We start from the raw sequence: 20,747 nt of genomic DNA, 5'->3' as shown, positions 1-20,747 counted from the left end.
CAAAAACAAAAAACCCCAGTTTTTTTCCAAATGATTTCCAGGTTGGAAATGTGGTGATGCTCCCCCATGCCAGCACGGCCATGAGATCACACGTCTGCTGAAGAGGTTGTGGACTCCCCGTCCTTGCAAGTGTCCAAGGCCAGGTTGGACGGGGCTTGGAGCAACCTGGGCTAGTGGGAGGTGTCCCTGCCCATGGCAGGGGGTGGGACTGGATGGGCTTTAAGGTCCCTTCCCACCCAAACCATTCCAGGATTCCACGAAGAGGCAGGAGGGACCCACCCAGCCCGTTGTGGCAGGTGCAGGGGAGCAGGGCCGGGTCCCCGAGGTGAGGAGTGAGCGCAGGGATCCTTCAAACCCTGAAGGCAGAAGGTCTCCAGGTGTTTGGAGGGGGGGGGAACAGGTGCTCTGCAAATGTTTTCCATGTATTCCCCTGGGAACTGTGCTGAGCTCATGTGAGCAGAGCCCTGCAGAGCCTGAGCTCACCCAGCCGCTCTCCGGCGGGGCGGGAATGTCAGTCATTCCAATGTGCTGCGCAGTGGGATCAACCCACCATCCTTGGCATCTGCCTCCCTTCCCCCAGCCCATGTGACCATCTCCCCTGTGCAGAAATTCAGTGTCTGACAGTCATGGAGGGCACAAACAGCCAAGGAATTGAGCCAAGTGCAGGAGGAGGTGGGAGATGTTTCCCAGCTGATCTGTTCCTCCTGAGGGAGGACAGACCTGCTCCAGCATCTGCTCTCTGGTGCTTTGGAGCAGCATGTTGCCCACCTTTGTTGCTGTTCATCTCCCTTGAGAAGCCAGGTGGTCTGAGGAGCACGCCCCTCCTCCCTGGGCACGTTGCCTCCAGTACCACCCAGTGGTTCCCTCGTGCTCCAAGGCTGGAAATATGCTTTTAATAATGTGTCCATAAATCATTCTGTACAGAGCAGCTGGGAATAGGCCCAGAATTCCCAGGTACAGGAAAGCCTACACAGTGCTGATGCCTTCAGCTCACCTCATGAAGGGGGGAGGGCTACCAAAGGGCATTGCCACCACTGGGCACAACCCACCTTCCAGGGAAGCAAGGGTGGGATTCAGGGCCCTAAACTGAGATACCTGGTGCTGTGTGAGATACTCTGGGGTCTCCATAGGGCTGCCAGGAGCTACAGGATGGCTGAGCCTGCTGGAAGAGCAGCTGGAGCCCTGTTCTGATGGCATCTGCACCTTGGACACACCTTCCCTCTGTGAAGAAGACCAGGGGACAACCCTTGCTGCTCCTCAGGAGCAGGGGGAGCCATGAAGGCGATGCTGCTGGGCAGAGGTGACACGTGTGACCTGCAGTGGCAGCAGAAATCACCTAAAGCTGCCTAAAAAGAAATGTCATGTCAAAACAACCACATCAACGTGCATTTTTACAGCCCTCCCCAGATTTTTGTCATGGATTCCCCCACTGGAGTCACGCTGGGCTCTGACAGACACAGGATACAGCTCATGACAGATTGGTTGTTTAAAAGGTATCCTGTTCTCCAGCTCCAGTAATTTGGGAAGCTCATTCACAGCCGTGAAGGCTGTTAGCCAGCAATTCTCTGAGTCTGCAGGGTCTGCAGCCAGTTGGGGTTCCCTGTCCCTGAACATCCATCACTGTCACACCTCCCTCCTGCTCTGACTCCCAAATAACAAGTGATGGCACACTGGAGCAAAGCAAGTCCCCCCAGCTGCACATCAGGACAGATGCCCAGCAAAGAAACTGGTTGGGATCACTTTTTTTTTTTCCTGGTTTCACAATGGATTTTAGATTTTGAGCATGGGTTGGCTTCAGGGCAAGAGTTCCATGAAAAACAACACCCCATCCCTGCTGCCCAGGCTTTCCCATTCACCCTGTTCTTCCCATCATCTCCACGTGCTCCGCAGCGACAAGATTTTCTATCAAGAAAAGCAGAAAAAATATTAAAAATCACAGAGAAGAATCACCTGTGGCACAGTTTGGGAGCACAAAGCCCTTTTGCTGCCCATATCATGGAATCATAGAACCACATGTGTTGGGAGGGACCTTAAAGCTCATCCAGTCCCACCCCCTGCCATGGGCAGGGACACCTTCCACCAGCCCAGGTTGCTCCAAGCTCCGTCCAGCCTGGCCTTGGACACTTGCAGGGATGGGGCAGCCACAGCTTCTCTGGGCAACCTGTGGCCTCCCCACCCTCACAGGGAACAATTCCTTCCTAAAATCCAGCCTAAACCTGCCCTCTGCCTGTGTGAATCCATTCCTCCTTGTCCTGTCACTCCGTGCCCTTGTAACCAGTCTCTCTCCATCTTTCTTGCAGGCTCCCTTCATCTGGACATTTGAAGGGGAAAAAAAAAAAATATTTCCTGGCTGAAGGCTTTGCCTCTTCCCAGGGTGTTCCTTCGCCTCTGGCGCTCGGAGCAGTGACGGGAAAAGCAGCTGCTCGGCCGCGGGGTCTTCACGGAGGGACCTCGCCCCGACAACGAGAGGAGTTTTCACCTGGGTGCTGGAAACAATGCCATCCACAGAAGGCCACATTGTTACCTTGCCATTTGGAAGCAATTACCTGCATGTTACGTAAAACTTTTATTAAAGGACCGGAGAAATCCAGTAATGTGTTAATCACTGGGTGAGTGACATCTGCTCGGTGCCAGGCGTCCTGGAGCGGCGGGAGGAGGGTTCAGCAGTTCAGAGTGATTACCAAAACATATTGCTCCTTTTCTCGTCCTCCTACGTGTTAATTTTTCAGATTTATTATCTCAGGCTCCTGCCTCTCGTATTTTCCCTGCGTGTCAACATCTGTTACATCTCTGCCTTTCACAGCTCTTCAGGCTTTGCCCCCCCTGAGCCTTCGGTGCTCGGAGGAGAGACCCCGGCCAGTGCTCACCAAGGGCTTGGGCAATTTTCTAAACTAATCCAAAGCACAATTACCAGGGAAATTTGGCTCGTGGAGGCGTTCCTGGCATCAAAAAGGGAGCGGTGGATGGGCTCAGACCTAAGGAAACCAGGCAGGTTTAGAGCCAGACTTGGCTGTCAGGACAAGACTTGGTAAGTCTGGGGTGCTGTGAGGCTGCAGCTCTTTGAGAAACATGTGGTGGGTGGAAATGTGTCATGGAGAGATATTTGGTTCATTCCCACTCCTTCAGTTTGCTCATGCAAGCCTGAAGTAATTCCAATCAAACAACAAGCCATAAAATCCTCTGGGGATGCTCATCTTCAAAATCACAGAATCCTGGAATGGTTTGGGTTGGAAGGGACACTTTCCACTGGCCCAGGTTGCTCCAAGCCCCATCCAGGCTGGCCTTGGACATTTGCAGGGATGGGGCAGCCACAGCTTCTCTGAACAACCTGTGCCAGAGCCTTTCCACCCTCATAGGGAAGAATTTCTTCCATATATCAAACCTAAATTCCCCCTCTTTCAGTTAAAAGCAATTCCCCCTTATCCTGTTACTCCAGACCCTTGTCCCAAGTCTCTCTCTAGCTCTCCTGGAGCCCCTTTAGGCACTGGAAGTTGCTCTAAGGTCTCCCTGGAGCCTTCTGGAGCAATGCAGACAAGGAAAAATGGGATGTTCTGCCCAAGCCGTTGCAGTCAAGGGGCTCTGCTCATGTGTCTGATGCAGAAACATCCCTGGGGACCCCAGACCAGGCTAGCACCTCGGGCAAAGCTGGGTGATTGGGCACTTCCCAAAATAAACTCACCAGTTGTTTGGGATAGGATTCATCCCACTGGCTCCTCCTCCACCGGGGCCAAGCTGGGGTTCCCTTGGCTTCTGAGGAGAATGTGCTGAGCCTGGGGCTGGAGGGAGGGAACATCCTCGGAGTGCTGGGAGCCCTCTGGCTCTGCAGGTGGGTGTTCCCACACTCTCCCCACGATGGAGACTCCCGTAGAGGTGCTTCCTTTTGTGGGGGAAAGCCACGGCTCTGAGCTCATTGCCCCACATCCCAGGGATCAGCCCGAATCCCAGGGATCAGCCCCACATCCCAGGGATCAGCCCCACATCCCAGGGATCAACACTGGTGCTGCCAGATGGGCACAGACAGGCAGCTGCCCACCAGCCATCAAAACCTGTCCTAAAGCCATTGGGAGAATCCCTCTGGCTTAAATCATGCACTGGCCTGAATATATTAAATACTCTGTGTATATTAAATACCCTGCATTTATTACATCCCCTGTATATACTGAATACTCTGCATGTATTAAATACCCTGTATATAATAAATACCCTGTATATATTAAATACCCTGTATATATTACATCCCCTGTATATACTGAATACCCTGTGTATATTAAATACACTACATATATTACAACCCCTATATATATTAAACACCCTGTATATATTAAACACTCTGTATATATTACACACCCTGTGTATATTAAATACCCAGTATATATTACATCCCTTGTATATACTGAATACCCTGCATACATCCAGTATCTGGTTCAGTGGGACACTGGCTGTGGGTGGTGGCTGCAGGATGTGTTTGGGAGCAGTGGGAAGCACAGCCATGACACAGAATTTCACCCCAACACGACTTACTAGAAAAGCCTTTTGCAGGTAACTTCCAGGTGCTTCCCTGGATCACGTTCCAGGCAAACTCTGGAAAGCCAAAGGCTTTCTGCTCCCGACCCTCAAACCCTGCTCCTAATTTATGCTTTTTTTATTATTTTCTTCCCTCACCCGTGGTCTGCTCCCCCGATAAAAATTACAGTTTCCATGTATCATTTTTCCAAGGGTTGCTACAAATCCAGCTTGTCCCATCCTTCCCACTTCACCTACACAAACTCTCTGCCCATCTCCCTCTGCAGGTCGTGTTACTGCTGTGCCCTTACACATCCCCTTCCCACAGCCTTTTTGGAGAGGGGGAAAAGTGAACAATCAAATAATCCCCAGGTCCTGAAATCTTTCCAGGCCATCTCCAAAGCTGCAGCGTGGTTGGTATTCCACATGAATAAAACTTGTGGGTTTTAATGGTGGAACTTCCTGATTTATTTCCTTTTTTTTTTTTTCCAAATAAAATGCTTTCATTTTAATTGCAAACAAATTATTTGAAAGTAATTAGCAGCAGCTGGGAGAGGCAGGAGTGACACTCCCTGTCCTCATAGCCCACAGGACCAGGGGTCACTTCAGGATGCTCCTGCCTGTTTTCTCCCAAGTCATTTCCAGATTTAACTTCCCGAGTGTTTGAGCTATTGAACCATTCCTGCTCTCCAAAAACAGCTGATGGAAACAAAAGACTTTCCTGCTTGTTGTATTCTGTCAGTAAATCCTCCTTTTTCTCCATCTGGGAGCACAACTTCCGAATTTTTTCCATGAACAGAAGAAAAAAGTCAAGTATAGAGTGGTCAGTACCTGGCATGGGAGTTTGCAGAACCAGTTTCAGGAGGAAAAAAAAGGAATTTTTGCTGAATCCTGGAATGGTTTGGGTTGGGAGGGACCTTAAAGCTCATCTCATTCCACCCCTCTGCCATGGGCAGGGACATTGGACCAGGTTGCTCATGGCTGAGCTTCTTCCAAGCCTGAACACAAGGAGAGAAGACAGTTAATGCCAACATGAAAATGTGACCAATGGAGAGGAATTTTTGGGAGACCCTACTTTAGCCTTTCTTTTTAAATCCAGCACTTAAAGATGCTGCTCTGTCTTAAACATGATTTTAAAGCACTAAGCTCTGGCAGTTCTACCCTACAAATGTGTGACCTTGGATGACACCGATCTGCCAAAAAAGGAGGGGGGAAAAAAAAAGGTGTTGCTGATATTTATTTATTTTATGCTCCCATTCCTCATCCATCATCAGGTAAATTCGCTCTTGGCAGCACCAGCAACTTCCTCAAAGGCAGCCAAGGTGACCACTAAAATTAGCATCAAATCCCCAGAACGCTTTACATCACGTACACGTTATTTTTCACTGGACATAAATTGTGAGGTGCTTGGCTTTTGTTTGGAATCCCCACGGGGTGGGGTTACCCCGGGCATCGCTCCGCACCGGGGACGGAACCGGCCGAGGCGACCGACTCCAAACGTGGAAGGGAAACGTTTTTATTTCGCTAGAGAAACGTTCTCAGTCCTCCCCGAGATGACAAAAACGTCTGCAGAACCAGCACTGCCCGAGACCTCAGACAGTAAAACTCAATTTTCATCCTCTCTCATAAATTTTTTTCTGCTTAATGAGAAGTCCTGGAGGAGCCCATTTCCCTGTCAGAGCCAAGGAAAATAAACGTGTGCGTGGTTAAACGGGAATGGGAATGACCCTTCCCTGTCCTGGAGCTGTTAAACAGCTGCATCCACAGCCCTGCTGGATCCTCCTCCCTCCCTCAGCCCCAGCTGGGGGAGCACAGGATGCTCTGGCAAAGGGGGATTTTTCATCACAGGATCACTGAGGTTGGAAAAGCCCTCCGGGATCACCAAGTCCCCCCTGTGCCCCTTTCCCACCTTGTCCCCCAGCCCAGAGCACTGAGTGCCATGGCCAGGCCTTCCTTGGGCACCTCCAGGGATGGGGACTCCAACCTAAGCTGGATGGGCTTTTCCAACCTAAATGATTCTGGAATTCTCATCCTAAGGCAAGACTTGGAGCAGAGAAGTGAAACCAGGCAGGTAGTGCTGCTGGGAGGAGTAATTAGTGAAATGCTCATGGAGAAGTAGCATCATCCAGGGATTTCCCAGCTCACCTGGGCAGTGTCCGAGGTTGGAGAGATGGAGAACAGGGAATGGGGCACCTGATTGTACCTGAGCCTGGAGAAGGGCACTCAGGACTTGCTCCATGACAGGATCCAATGTCCACAGACCTCGTCCTTCTCATCCTCCTTGTCCTGCGAGGGAGCTGCAAAAATAAAAGTGGGGGAAAAAAACCCCATCAGCAATGGGGAGGTGGAAATTCCCTGCAGGGATAACACTGACTGTCTCAACATCCCTGGGATTGCCCAGAACGGTGGGTCCAGGTAGAAACACAGAGTCATCATGGCTTGAAGAGACCTCTGAGATCATCGAGTCCAACCATAAACCTTAAAAATGTCAGAGTGCCAATTAGCTAATGAGCCAGGGCCTTGTTAATTATTGCTAAAGGGGGCTGGGGAGGGGGTGCACTAGAGGGCACTGTCGCCTGCAGATCCTCACAGGGAGGACACAGAGGATTTTTAAAGATGTTGTGATAACCCCCCTCTGCATCCTGACCTTTGGGGTGAGTGACTGGGCCACTCCTTTGTAAAAAAATTATATATATATATATATATTTGAAATATATATATTTAACCCCCCATATATATATCACATAATATCATATATTTTATATATATCCCTTACCTATATATTTATTTATTAAATATAAGGATATTTCATATCATATCATAATATAATATATTTAAAAAATAATCTGCTCAGGCTGCTGAGAGAGGCTGTGGGAGATCTGTGGGTGCAACATCCAAACCTTTGCTCCCTGAATGTTGCAATAACATGTTTTTTTTAGCATGTTTCAACCCACTCAGTCTTGTGCAGGGTCCAAAAGTAGCCAAGGAATTTCCTGGGCTAGAGAGGGTCAGCCCTTTGGAGGGTGCAGCAGAGCTGTGTGTCTGGATTCCTCCTTTACAGGTGGGATTTGTTTGGGATTGTGCATCAGAGTGACAGTGAGAGGGGAGGGAGGCAGAGGGGTTGCACGTGGAAAAGTCATGGAGCGTGTGCTCGCAGGCAAAAAAATCGCTTGCTAAAGAAAATAAATGAAGAAAAAGGCAATTTTCCCCCTGCAGCACATCCTGCCTGGGCTGGGAGCAGGGGCTGTGGTGGGAGCAACCAGGACTGGATGGGAGCAGCTCCGATTTCCACGGATGAAGCTGCAGGGACACAGACAGGACAGAAATTCCCCGTCTGGAGTTCAGCCAGGACCGGCTCCGGCTGCCACCAGGCTCCGAGCAGGGGCTGGTTGGGATTTGGGGTCACACCAGCCCTGTTTGCAGAGGGAAAGATTAAAGGCCTTGTGGACTCCTTGGAAATCCCTGGTAGCAGCAGCTCTGGGGACTGGAGTCAAATCAACCCCAGATTGACACCGACCATTAGCGGAGACATTCAGGGGAAAAAAGAGGGAATATTTCATTTGCCTCCCGGAAATGGCGATTCCCGAGTTCCCAGTGAGGCTGGAGAGGGTCTGTGGGCTGGGACATTCCTGAGTGACCTTGCTGCTCTCTCCCCCCCCCCCCCCCTGAAATAGCCATAAAGGCCAAAGGGACAGAAAAATTCCTGATTTGGATCACGAGACATCCCATCTCACCTGAGCTGCACCTCTGGAATTTGGGGACACTGGGAATAGCTCCAGCTCAGCCTGCTCCGGATCCGAGGTCTCCCGGGAGAGCTCATGCTGTGGGTGAGGAGCTGCTCCCACACAGACCCTGTGGTGGAGCATCCCTCAGGAGACCACAGCTACCCACACACTGCACACCCCCACTGCTGGAGCCAATCCCAAACTTCCCAGTGTTTGCTCTGATTAAATGACCACAGGAAATGAACTTCCCACCCACCTGGAGATTCCTTCAGGAATGCTTTCGTCGGGGTGTGGAGGGTGATTTTACAGGACGAGTGCAGGCAGAAGAAGGTATAAGGTTTCCATGGAAGCCACATGTTCCTGTTACTGGTTTGAGACCCAGCAAAACTGGAAGAAATAGTTTTTTGGGGAGGGGACCCCCAAGATGGCCCCATCAGCCTGGTGCACCTCCCCACCCCCAGCCAGCAGATCTTATCTCCCCGAGATTTATTTCCAGTCCTCTTTTCAAGACATGATGTCAGGATTCTAATAACCTGACTAAGGCAAGCCCTGGATGGAATTACCATTGTGTTTATCAATTTCCTTCTTCTTTTTCTTTTCTTGTCTCGATTAATCATGGAACAGCCCGATGGAAAAGTCCTGTTAGGCCGAGCTGCCTCCCAGCCAAGGCAGGCCTGGTCCCTCATCCCCCGTCTTCTGTTTCATCCAGGGCTATTTTTAAAAACTCCCCGGTGACGAGACTTCTTGAATCACAGGAGCGAGAAATGGAAAAGACCTATTAGCTCATGCAGTCTGTCTGCTGGCCAGAGCAGCCCGGGCCCTGCAGCCCAGTTTTTCGTGGTTTAGCTTCCACCTTTGGTTCCCTTGGGAGATTTTCCTGCTGGCAAACAGGGCCCGTGCTCAGGTTTGTGCCTGATGTCATGTTGGAAAGGGAAAATGCCCAACACTGGCCTCAGCTGGCTGAGGGGTTTAAGGCTGGTCTGTGGGATGGGGTCAGGGCGAGTGGGTGGGCACTGCCCTGCTCAGACCCCGGGGTGCTGTTCCTTGGGCATCCCTGGGAAGGGACCTGTCCTGCTCCAAATCCTGCAGCTTTCCCTGAGCTGATTCCATGCTGGCTCTGGGGCTCATGAACAAGATGGACAGACCAGCTTTGGACAGGCTAATTAGCCCTGCAGCACCCCTGCTAATTGGTTTTTAGGTAGAAATGGCACAGATCTGCCTGCAAACATCCCTTCATCCCGAGAGCCTCCTGCACCTCCACATGGTGCCCACCTGCAACCCCCCAGCTGTGCTTCCCCCAGGATGATCCCTGAGCACCATGGGGGGAGCTTGGATGGTGCTGGGGATTCCCATGGGTGCTGAGGGTTCCCATGGGTGCCAGGGGCTCCCATGGGTGCCAGGGGTTCCCATGGGTGCTGGGTGCCCGTGACCTGCCCACCTAAAACACCCAAACCACGAGGTGCCCTCGATGCCTCACGGTTCTGGGCTCTGCCCCAGCCTTATCTGCCTCGAGTAATCACAAATAATTGGTGGCTCCCCAGTGCACTGATCTAATAGCAGCACGAATAAAGTTATTTTGAACAGTTGTTCATGAGTTCATCTCCTGGAAAGCCTCAGCCCCAGCTGTTGCTGTGCTTTTGATTAAAAAAAAAAATAAAATAATATATTAAACTCAACCCGGGGATTATCGGGGCTAAGCACGTCTCAGCCCTCCCTCCTCCCCGTGTCAGGTGCCCGGCCGGGCTATAAACCCCTCTTTGTGTGCGGCTCCCTCGCCCCTTTCTCCCGGAGCTGGCAGCGGCCCCGCCGGGATTTGGCAGCTCTCCGGGATGCCAGCGCGGGGTGCTGGCAGTGCCGCCGGCTCGCGGGTGCCCGGGCCCGCCTGGCAGCAGCTTCAGCATCCAAATGGTCGCCCAGGCCTCCGGCCAAGTCCATTTGTTAATGGTCAAGCTATGGGGAGCTGTTCGGGGAGCAGCAAATTGAATTAGGCGCGAGCAGGGAAAAGGGAGGCAGCGAGGGAGGGAGGGGGGGAGCGCGGGTGGGATGGGGAGGAACCGTGCGGGTCTCCGGCCCGGAGAAGCGGGGATGGCACCGAGGGAGCTCGGGGACAGTGTGATGGCGAGGGACCTGCAGCAAACACGGGCACAGACGTGTCCCCAAAGTGGGGGTGTCACATCTGGGGCAGCTGAGCCCCGGCATCCACACAGAGCCTGTGGAGCAGCCGGGCAGTGGGATGGCCCTGGAATCAGGGACCCACAGCCCGTCCCTGCAATAACCCCCTCCCAGGGACGTGCCTGTCACCCCGCGCAGGTGCCCGGGGACCCTCCCAGGACACCTTCCCGGTGTCCAGCTCCTGCTCCCAGCCGGCCCCATCTGGTTGCTGCCACAGCAGACTCGCATCAGCCTCGTCGCTCCAGCTCCCAAGCTCTGCAGGCTCCAGGCTCTGCTTTTCAACCACCCCAATCTCTGTCCTGATCTCTCCGAGAAGGCAGGAGAGCGTAGGATGGGAATGTCCCCTCTCCCCTCTGCAGAGGTGGCCGCAGGACCCCGGGCCGAGCGCGGGGCCAGGCGTGGGAGCTCAGCTCCAAGGAATCAGCGCCGGAGCAGCTCGTCTGGCTCCTCTGCCAGAGCAGGGATGAGTTCAGCTCCCACCTCCTGCTCCAGGCCTTGGCCAGGACAACCTGTGCTCTGGCAGCAGCGGGTTCAGGATGGATGGGAGATGGTGCCTTGCCCCCCTCTCCCCAACACTCCTGTGCCCAGGGCAGCTGTCGGGATGGGGGGACAGCGGTGCCACAGCCTCCTCCCCCACCAACATCTGGGTGCACTCGGTCTGATCCCAGCACAAAATCCAGCTGGACACACGTCCCAGCAGCTGGACAGACACAGACACAGGATGGGGGGGGTCACCCCCTTCCCACATCAGCTCTGCTCTGTCTGACTGCAAAATCCTGCACCCAGACCCCTCTGGAAGGGCTGGATTAGCAGCCTGGAGGTTTGGAGAAATTCCTGCTGAGGCAGAACAAGCAGAGAGGGCCTGTCCTGCACACTTGGGATGTTCTTGCCGAGCTGGGATAATTAGAGAGAGGACACGGACAATAAGGAGGAGTTTCACACTTAACTTCCCTTGTCCAATCAATTAGATAAGAACAGAGTTATTCCACGCAGCCACCCGAGGAGGTCCCTCCTCCTCCTCCTGGATAATGACAATTTTAAAAGCAGAGCAATAAACCCACACCAATAATTGTCCAAAGACTGGGAAAACTTGGGAGCAATGCAGTGAAAAAGGGAAAATGGGATCAAAAACCAGCAAAAATGCCTGATAGCACCAAATCCTCAACATATTTAAGGCTGAACATGCAGAATATTGTCTTAAAATTAAACTATAGGGTTGAAGATAAGGAGATGGGCAGTTGGTCATCGCTGTACCAATTAAGATATTAATTCACAATCTCTGAGTCTTCTTCTCTAATTCTCTTCCCTGTTTCTAAACTAAAGACACTGTACCAAAGCAGTGCAGGTTTCTGGAAGCCAGTTCCACCCAGATCCCCCCCTCTCCTGGCTTTCTCCCCATGGCTCTTATTTTCCTTTTCATCATCAGCATCTAAACATCTGGGTCGTGGTGGAGCTTAGAGCTGGAAGCGACACAATATAGTGAGAAAGGATGTTTTTGTGCTATTTCCAACCTTCCCAGAACAGAGACCTTCAGAAAGCCCCTCACAAAGGCTGCTTTCTTCCTCCAGCTACTTTGAAAAGCTGGGTGAGATCCTCGGTTATCTGCCTAGACCAGGGTAGTACAAGACAGAGACGATCAAAAAGGAGGGGGAAGGGGCGACAAAAACCACGGCCAAGTGGTTTTTTTGGTGGTTTTGTTTGTTTCTTTTTAGCTTCTTTTGGTTAAAACTGGAGTTTTGGAGCAGCTCCAGCCTCCTCTGTGCTGGGGGATGATGGGGGATCTGACTGATTTACTGAAGATCCTCACTGATGTTAAAATTCTGCTTTTTCCCCATATTAGAATTTCTCTTTTTTTGGATAAAATGGTGAATCAGAGTAAATTTGGGGGGGGTTAAAGAAGCTTCACTGCTCAGCACACCCTGGGCTCAGCTGGTTGGAAAAACCAGTCCCTCTGAGCATCCCTCCCCAGCAGCCAAAATCCTTGGGTGAGCTCAGTGGGCACCAAGGCTGGTTTGGGAACGGGGCAAACTGTCCCAGTTTCCCTCCTCCATCCTGAAATGCCCTCTGAAGAGAGGAAGGGTCATGATTTGGATCTCCTTGAACTCTGCCCCAGGGGTGAGGGTGATGCTCAGCTCAGTCCCTTCTCCCACCCACTCGGGTGCTCCTGCGCCTGCAGGACAGACCCAACGCCCACACCAAAAATGATGGGGGTCCTGCTCCTTCCTCTTGTCCCATCCTGGGTCCAGAGGTTCCTCTGGCTGCTCCGAGGAGCTCACTTGGAGCCAGTTGGAGGGGCTGCCAGCGGGAGCGGCGCTGCCAAGCGCGACGCGCTGCGGTTCTTTCAGAGGTGGAGTCTGTCTGCCCAGCCTGGCTGGGGCTCAACTATGTCCCTGTGATCTCCACCGACGCTTCACCTCCTTCCACACATCCCCCCAGCTAATCCCCAGCTGCCCAGGGCCAGGCCTCCATTTTCCAGTTTAGGAACTGGATCCTCTTTGCCTCCCCCCCGCCCGCGGGCGAACGTTTGTGCAGAGCAGGTTGTCCCCACAGGGAAAGTTCCTGTCCTGATCTCTTCCCCCCCTTTTTCTTCCTGCTTTGCACACCAGAACCAGAGCAGAGCTGAACAGCAAAGTCCTCTCCTTCCAGCTCCAGCCCTCATCCATCCCCACTGGACTCGGGCTCACTCCCTCAGTCCTTGGAGACTGAGCTCCATGTTCTCCCACAGCACTGGGAAGGCTCCCGGCTGCATCCCCTCTGCTCCCTCTCCCACCTCATTCTCCCTTTTGAGGTATAATCCCCTGTCAGGAATGCTTGGAAACGCCAGGTTTTGTTGCCATACAAAGCTGCATCCCAGAGCTGCTCGAAGCATCACCCAAACAGCAGGAGCAGGGACAAGGAGAAAGGGACAACACGGATAAAGTCCCTCTGGGAGAGCTTCTTATGGTCCCAAGGATCCTCACAGTGGAACCCACGTGTAGAACCAGCCAAGCCTCCCCACGGCACCTCAGCCCCTGCCAGAGCCATGGGCCAGTCCCTGAGGGTGAAGGACCCCCAGGAGGGCACAGCACCACCAGCACATCCCTGGAGAAGAGCACAGGGATTCAGGGAACACGAGTGGGGCAGTTCTAACACTATTTGGCAGAAGAAAGCACCCCCCCCTCCCTGCCAGGGGTCCCTGCCCACAGCAAGCCCAGGTACCAAGTGGGCAGGGACGTGGAGAAGCCCTAACCCAGCCCCAAAACCACCTCAGCACCCGAGGTTCCCACTTCCCAGGTACTGGAAAACCAGGCACCACGGCTTTTGTAGCACATCCCTTCCTGCAGGCAGCCCCAGAACATATTTTATCACACACATAATCTCACAGGAAAAAAAAAAAATCCCCTCGTCTCTGAGATTCCCAGACAGTACACTCAGCATCCTCATGCTACTGATGTCATCCTGCAGGAAGGTCCCTTGGGCCTGGCCTTGCTAAGCCAGAGCTGCTCTGAGCCCTCACCCACACACAGAGGTGGGCAGCCCCCACGAGCCCCTCGGTGCTGCCCCCCTGGAATGGCCCAGACACGTTTTATGGACCCTCTTTATACACTTGTTGAGTGTCTAAATTCCCTCTGCGCCCACGGGGAACATTAATAGCTCAGCAAAGCTCTGCTAATGCTGTTTTCTGTCCTCCGTGTTCAGCTGCAATAAAAATTAGGCAGGAATAAAAAATGACATCATAATAAATAGGAATAAACCCGACCCAGTGGATTCCTGAGGTGGCTCTGAGTGAGCAGGTGCCACTCCAAGCCCAAAAACTTCATCTGAAAGCAACTGCAAGGCAGAGGCTGAGCTGAGGTAGAGCAAGGGAAAGGCAAGATAAGGTGGTGGCCGGGGGCCAGCATGAATGTTTGACCCAAATGGCTTCAGCTCCAGCTGGCTGAGTGATTCAGTGCATCCAGCCCCATCCTGGCCTGGCCTGGCTCCGTGTTTGGGACGTGTCTCCGGAGAGACGGAGCTCCTTTGTTTTGTTTGTGTGAGTGCCTTGGATATCCAGGGAAGCGTGACACACCAGGGAACGTGACACACCAGGGAACGTGACACACCAGGGAACGTTGGCCGCTGCTCCTGGAGGAGATGCACATGGTGGAGCTGAGCTGGGGCTGGGCTGGGCTGTCGGGCTCCCCTGGGACCCCTCCTGCTCTCACTTGACCCCAGGAGCATCCCTGATGTCTCTGTGGGACCCACAACTCTGTCCTGCCCCCCAGCCCACCCGGTCCCCGGCCAGGAGAGCAATGTGGGATGAAGGGGGTGTAGGTGGAGAACAGGAGGGTTTGGCTGGATCCTGAGCATCCCATTAGTCCATTGGTTTTGGTGGACAAATAACCACCAACAGGTGGGGATGGAGGAGAAACCCAAGATGGAGCTGGGTTTTCAAGCTGAGTTGACAAACTGAGTTTCACCCTGTCCAGAAGTGGCCAGAGTAAGGTTTTAGGAATCATGAATTATAGAATCATGGGATCATTTAGGGTGGAAAAGACCTCTGGGATCATCAAGCCCAACCATTCCCCCAGCACTGCCAAGGCCACCACTAACCCATGGCCCCAAGTGCCACATCCACACGGTTTTTAAATCCCCCCAGGGATGGGGACTCAACCCCTGCCCTGGGCAGCTGTGCCAGGGCTGGGCAGCCCTTTCCATAAAGAAATCTTCCCTAATATCCAACCTAAACTTCTCCTGGTGCAACTGGAGGCCAGTGGGGCTGTGGGTTGAGCAGAGAAGCTGATGGGGATGTGGGCACAGAGGTGACCCTCAACATCCCTGTGGGAGCACCATCCTGACCCCAACTCCATCTCAGTTATTTTTTGGGATACACACACAAATCCTGCAGGGCTCAGCCATCCCTGGCAGGGCACAGCTGGCAAAGTGACATGAAGAAATGCTGAAAATGAAACCACAACAAAATTCTACACAGTTGCCTGTCCCTTCCCATTGGGTTCTTGGTCAACTAAATTGTTATTGAATAAGGCAAACTGTGTCAAAAATGTGCTTTAATGAAGTGCAGCAGGGGTTCTGGCATTGCTTCCCAAGCTCCAGGAAGGTTTAATCCCCCAGCTCCCTAAGCCACTGCATGACATGTGCTTTAAAGAGGAGCTGTTTTACTCCTGGCATTTCATGCATGTTATATTTTAAAGGCCGCTGCCAGTTTAGTTTAGACCCAAAATGTTGGTGTCACTGGGGGCTGGAGGAGGGGAGGGGCCTCACCAAAGGGATTAAAAATAAACCCAGAGGGTGACCCACAGCCTTGTGTTCCGACAGAAAGTCTGGAGGTGTCCAAAAAAATTTGGGAAGGGTCTGAAAACATCACGGGAGTGATGGGGAACCTCAACATCAGCCTCAGCCTCCAGCCCAGCACTGCTCCAGCCACCAGGGATAACCCCAGGGGACTCCACAGGCACCAAGAAAACGGGCTTTGCTAATTAGTCCTGGCTTAACTCAAGCAAAACTTTCTGCCCTGTTTGGTTAAGACCAGCCTGGAGTGAGGAAAATCTGCAGCAGGGAGGGAAAACCCTGCTGGCATCTCTCTCCTTTGCCTGGGAGAGCCCCACTCCGGGGGATATTAAAAGCTTTTGTTTCCAGGAGCTGTCAAACCCCTCACCTTTCACAAGCACTAAAACGGCCGAGGGAGAAAACAGATCTGTGAGTGCAAGAATAATTTTGAACTCGTAAATTTGAGCCTGTAAATCAAGGGCTGACGGAGCGGTCGCTGCAACGGCTCCTGAGGTAACATTGAGGTTTTCTTTCACCTGAGGAAAAGGGAAAAAACCGCCCAAGTCTCTGCCCTTCCACTCCTGGGATGCTGTAAATCACCTTAATGTTACACCCTGGCTCTTAAAACAGCCCGAAAAGGAGCGTGGGGAGCAGACTGGGAAGCTGGGAGAGTTAAAAAGTACAGGGAGAAAGCTTTGTTTTTATAAAAATAACCCCAAACCGTTCCCTCTCTGCTTTTAAAAGCACAGGGCAAATCCTGCACTCCCTGGGGACTGAGGCCAAGCCTTGGTCCTGGTCCTGCCCTGGTGATGAGCTTGGTGAGGGCACGGGGACAGTTTGGCTGCCACTGGAAAACCATGGGATGGGCCTGTCTGTCTCTGTGGGTTTGGATTTGGGATTGAGGAAACCAGAGAAAACAGAGGTGAGAGGAGAGAGGTGTCACACGTGTGTAAGGAGGGATGGGGGTGGTGCTTGGAGGATCTGGCCACTCAATCATGGAATCCCAGAACCATGGAAAAAACCTCCAAGATCGTCAAGTCCAACTTTTGGCCAAATACCACCAGCCCACTAAACCACAGAGCAGAGAATGACCCTACAATGTCCCCATCCATCACCCACTGAGCTGGGAACATCAATCCATCACCCACTGGGCTGGGAACATCAATCCATCACCCACTGAGCCAGGAGTATCATCCCAACATATGTCGTGATGGCAGATGGAGGCACCCACATGTCACAGCCACCCACCACGAGCCACACTCTGCTGTCACCACCAAAGAGACAGCACAGAACAGTGTCTACCCAATCTGGGGACACCCCTCCCAAACTGGGAACACCCTTTCCAAACTGGGAGACCCACCACACCCCAACTGGAGATGCAAAAGCTCCAGAAGACAGGAGGTAACAGAGATAAGAGGAGCTCACACTTTTGTCACCCCACAGAAGGGACATCTGCCAAGCTGGGGGTGTCACCCACCTGCTAATCATGTCCCACCATCCCAGCTCCTCTCCTGGGAGGGCTACAGTGGGAATTAGGGAACATGGTGGGAAAAGTGGGAAAAAACCCTGCAGCTGGGCTCTGGGCTGTGTCCACATGCAGATTCTGGCTCTCCCGAAGTTAAAAATGTTGGATTCTCTTCCCCCCTGGGATTTCCTATGATTTTACCTATTTATTTTCCTATGGCTTTACCTGTTTTGGATAAAAAGGATATAAAGCTCAGCAGACCTTCATCTGGTATCCCAAGGGCCGAAGGTGCTTTGACCCTCACCCAGAGGTCATTCCCACCTCCATCCCTGCTGTGCCTGGTGCAGCCCAGAGCAGTTGGGTCAGGAAGGCTGCAGGGCTGGTGGAGCACCAGGAGGAGGAGGAGGAGGAGGAGGAGAAGGAGAAGGAGAAGGAGAAGGAGAAGGAGAAGGAGAAGGAGAAGGAGAAGGAGAAGGAGGAAGGCACTGGCACGTGGAGCACAAGTGCTCTCATGGCCCTCTCTGCTGTCTAATCCAGCGGGTTCAAAGCAGGCGCAGCTGCAGTGTCTGAGCTCCGACAGGTGATGGCTCAGCTGTCCCTCCCCAAGGGGCTGGGGGCTTGGGGGGGCTGCTGTGGGGTCATCCAGCTCCATCCTGCCCTCGGGAAACCGCCTGCACCTCCTCGGTGGCCTCGGACAGCTCCCGCCCCTCTGCTCCCAGGGGCAGTGGGATGGGGCACAGTCAGCAAAGACATCCCAAAAAATCCTCCTGAAAGTGCTCTGAGTTGCTGGGAAAGGTGCGACCGACCTGCTCAGCATGGAGACAGCACCAAGACCTTGCAGGCAGCACGTGCAGTGCCTGCCCTGTGCTGGCACCCCCTTCCCTGCCAGCCCATGGATCCCTCCAGCCCTCGACCTCTTGCAGGGAGATCAGCCAGGGTTGTGGGTGGGAGCAGTTCTTCCCACCCCTGGCCCTGGGCAAATTCCTGTGGGAATGCCCTCTGCTGCAAGAGGGGCTGGACAGCCCCTCTCTGGGAAATATTTTATCCCATCCTTTTCTGAAAAACCATTTGCAAAGATCATCCCTTGGTGCACCTGACCCTGCTCCCAGTGCATCCAGCAGCAGGACCTGGAGAGGCTTTTTGGGCAATCGCAGCCACATCCAGAAAATCCAGCAGCCAGTGAAGCTGGAGGGACTTTGGTTTCTGCTCCCAGCTGGGTGGGTGGTTCCCCACCAGCAGAAGGGACCATCTTCCACCAGCCCGGCAAAGCACAGCCATGGGCAGATGGCACAAACACAACCCTGCCTGGAGCATCCCAGCCAAAATCCACATCCACCAGGCTCAGGCTGGGACACTGCCACAGGCTGAGAAGGTCCAAGTCCATCCTTGGCCTCCTGAGAGCCACAGCATCCCACAACAATCCCAACCCCACTGCGGAGGGATGCCCGGATTTCCTACATTTTGTTGTATAAATACAACAAAACACGACCTGAAATATTTCCCCACCAGCTGCAGCTCAGCACGACCAGACAGACAAACAGCTCCCTCACCTCCACTGCCCCCAGAAGTACCTATCAGACCCTGGGAAGTGCAGGTGTGGGGGGCAGATCCGAGCCCCCCGTCCCGCAGAGCCGGCGGCATCGCCGCAGCTCGAGCGCTCATTAAGCCCCTCGAGCCGCCGACGTCTGAGCAGCCCCATTATCCACAGAGCCCCCCTTCCCCACTGGTAATTTCTACTTATCTGCATATTTTATTGAAAATTAAAATCCTTTTGCAGGGTTTTTCCCAGGGCTCTGTTGGGAGCGATCTTTTCTCGCAGCCCTACTTGACTCCAATTAGTTGGGATAACAAAGCTGCCGCTGTCGGAGGATTATTGACAAATGCTCCAGGAGAAAAAAGGGCAAGAGAATGGTCCTCTAAAATGACAGCTTTTAGGGCTGGAAACAAAACCTCTGGGCGATTAACAGCGCCGGGGAGGCACGGAAAATAGCAATTCCCAGTTTTTTGATGGCATTTCGATTGATCAGCCCCCTGGAGCCAAGACTCTGTGTCTTGCTCCTGCTGGGTCACCACCAGCATCCCTCACTGTGGACAACACAGCTCATTCCACCCCCAGGACATCGGCACCAGCCAGGGCTCCGTGACAGGAGCCGGGGGAAGCCGGGAGTGTGGAAGTCCATCCCGCTTCCCAGGCCTCGCGCTCCCAGATCCCGTTCCCATGGGCGCCCGTCGGCGCCGGGATCCTGCCCCCAAAAACCTGCTCGGTGCAGCTGCGCCCGCGGCACAAAAGGACTGAGGAGCATTGAGAGCAGCACAACTCCTTCACTGATCGCTCCTTAATGGTTCTTCATATTTTTCTCCCTGACTTTTTTTTTTTTTTTCTTAATTTCAAATAAAAGATTCGGGGGGTTTAAAAATGAAGCGCGCTCCATAAAGGGCGGCGAGTGTTATCCCTAAAAGAAAAAAATTAAATAAATAGAAAACCTCACAGAGCTTTTTTTCTTTCCTAGGTGGCTCGGACAGCTGGCTCTTTAAATATTAATCAGGGGCTCATTGATATGCAAATATGGTAAGAGGGAATAATGCTCCTGCAGCTGCGCAGCCCCAGCGGAGTGTTGGCCTCCTCTCCACCATGAATGGGAATATCTGAGGACACAGGTGCAGGAGCCACCAGGAGCAAGATCCTGCTTAATAAGGTAATTTGTGAGCGATGCTCTATAGAGCCCAACCGGAGCAATCTTTTACCACTTGACAGTGTGTGACCACCAAACAAGGTGTTAATCTTATAATTGTGGCGGTGCCTGTTCCCCTGCCCGGCGTTCCTGGCCTTTTGCCCTGACACTTGGCCAGGGAAAATCAACTCCACTGACAGGTCGGCCCCGCGCCAACCGATCGGCGATAAGTTATTTATTGTTCTATTCCCAGCAGGACAAGTAAACAGGAAAGACGGAGCATCCCACAGGGAGAACCACTCGGGATGTGGGTGGTGGGACCGGGCCGAGTGACTCCATGTGGGCACCATTGTCCCCCGTCCCCCACGGCTCTCACCTCTCTCTGCTGGGCTGGTGACCATGTCCGATTGTGCAGGAGCAAAGCTGTCCCCACTGATGGTTCTGGTCGTGGCATCCGTGCCCAGGGACCCGTGGGTGGGGTGTTGGGGTGGTCACTCCCTGTTCCTCATGCCTGATTCCCTCGCTCCAAGGCCATTCTGTGCTGCTGGGATGACCACGGTGGGGACCTTCAGCTGCTGGAGGAGAGACAAGGGGGACAGTGGGTCAGAGCCCTCAACAGGACTTCATGGAACCAGAGTCAGTGGAGCTGGACACCCTGAAGTACCCAAAGGGCTCAACTCCCACAGTTTGGTCTCTCCTGTCATTTGCCTTTAGGCCAAATCATGGAATTATAGAATCATAGAACACCCTGAGTTGGAAGGGACCCATGGGGATCACTGAGTCCAGCTCCTCCACAGGTCTACAGACCAGGGGAAGGCAGTAAGGAAGGGCCTCCCTCCATGAGGGCACCAAGAAATCTCCCTCCCTCACCCCCCAACGTGACCCATGGCTGATTTAAACGCTCACTCCCCCTCCCCACTCTCCTGGGAAGGCACGTCCTTGTCACCTCCTCACCCCTGGGGT

At 53.1% G+C, this 20,747-nt stretch overlaps 1 long non-coding RNA gene across 2 annotated transcripts; it reads right to left on the bottom strand.

Annotated features, from left to right (window-relative positions):
- Nucleotides 1-5,339: 5,339 nt before the first annotated feature.
- LOC113953474 lies at nt 5,340-20,350 on the bottom strand. Of its 2 annotated transcripts, none has more exons than XR_003529888.1 (3): nt 20,161-20,350; nt 6,649-6,800; nt 5,340-5,501 (listed from the first exon to the last, which is right to left on the bottom strand). It is a non-coding gene; the product is annotated as an uncharacterized LOC113953474 (long non-coding RNA). The 2 variants fall into 2 exon arrangements; XR_003529889.1 differs by lacking the exon at nt 20,161-20,350 and adding an exon at nt 8,485-8,924.
- Between the last annotated feature and the right edge of the window lie 397 nt (nt 20,351-20,747).

Source organism: Corapipo altera, unplaced genomic scaffold (assembly GCF_003945725.1).
Source record: "Corapipo altera isolate COAL_440 unplaced genomic scaffold, ASM394572v1 104, whole genome shotgun sequence".
Taxonomy (NCBI): domain Eukaryota; kingdom Metazoa; phylum Chordata; class Aves; order Passeriformes; family Pipridae; genus Corapipo; species Corapipo altera.
The sequence above is the reverse complement of the archived record's forward strand: the minus strand, read 5'-3'. Positions and strand labels throughout refer to the sequence as shown.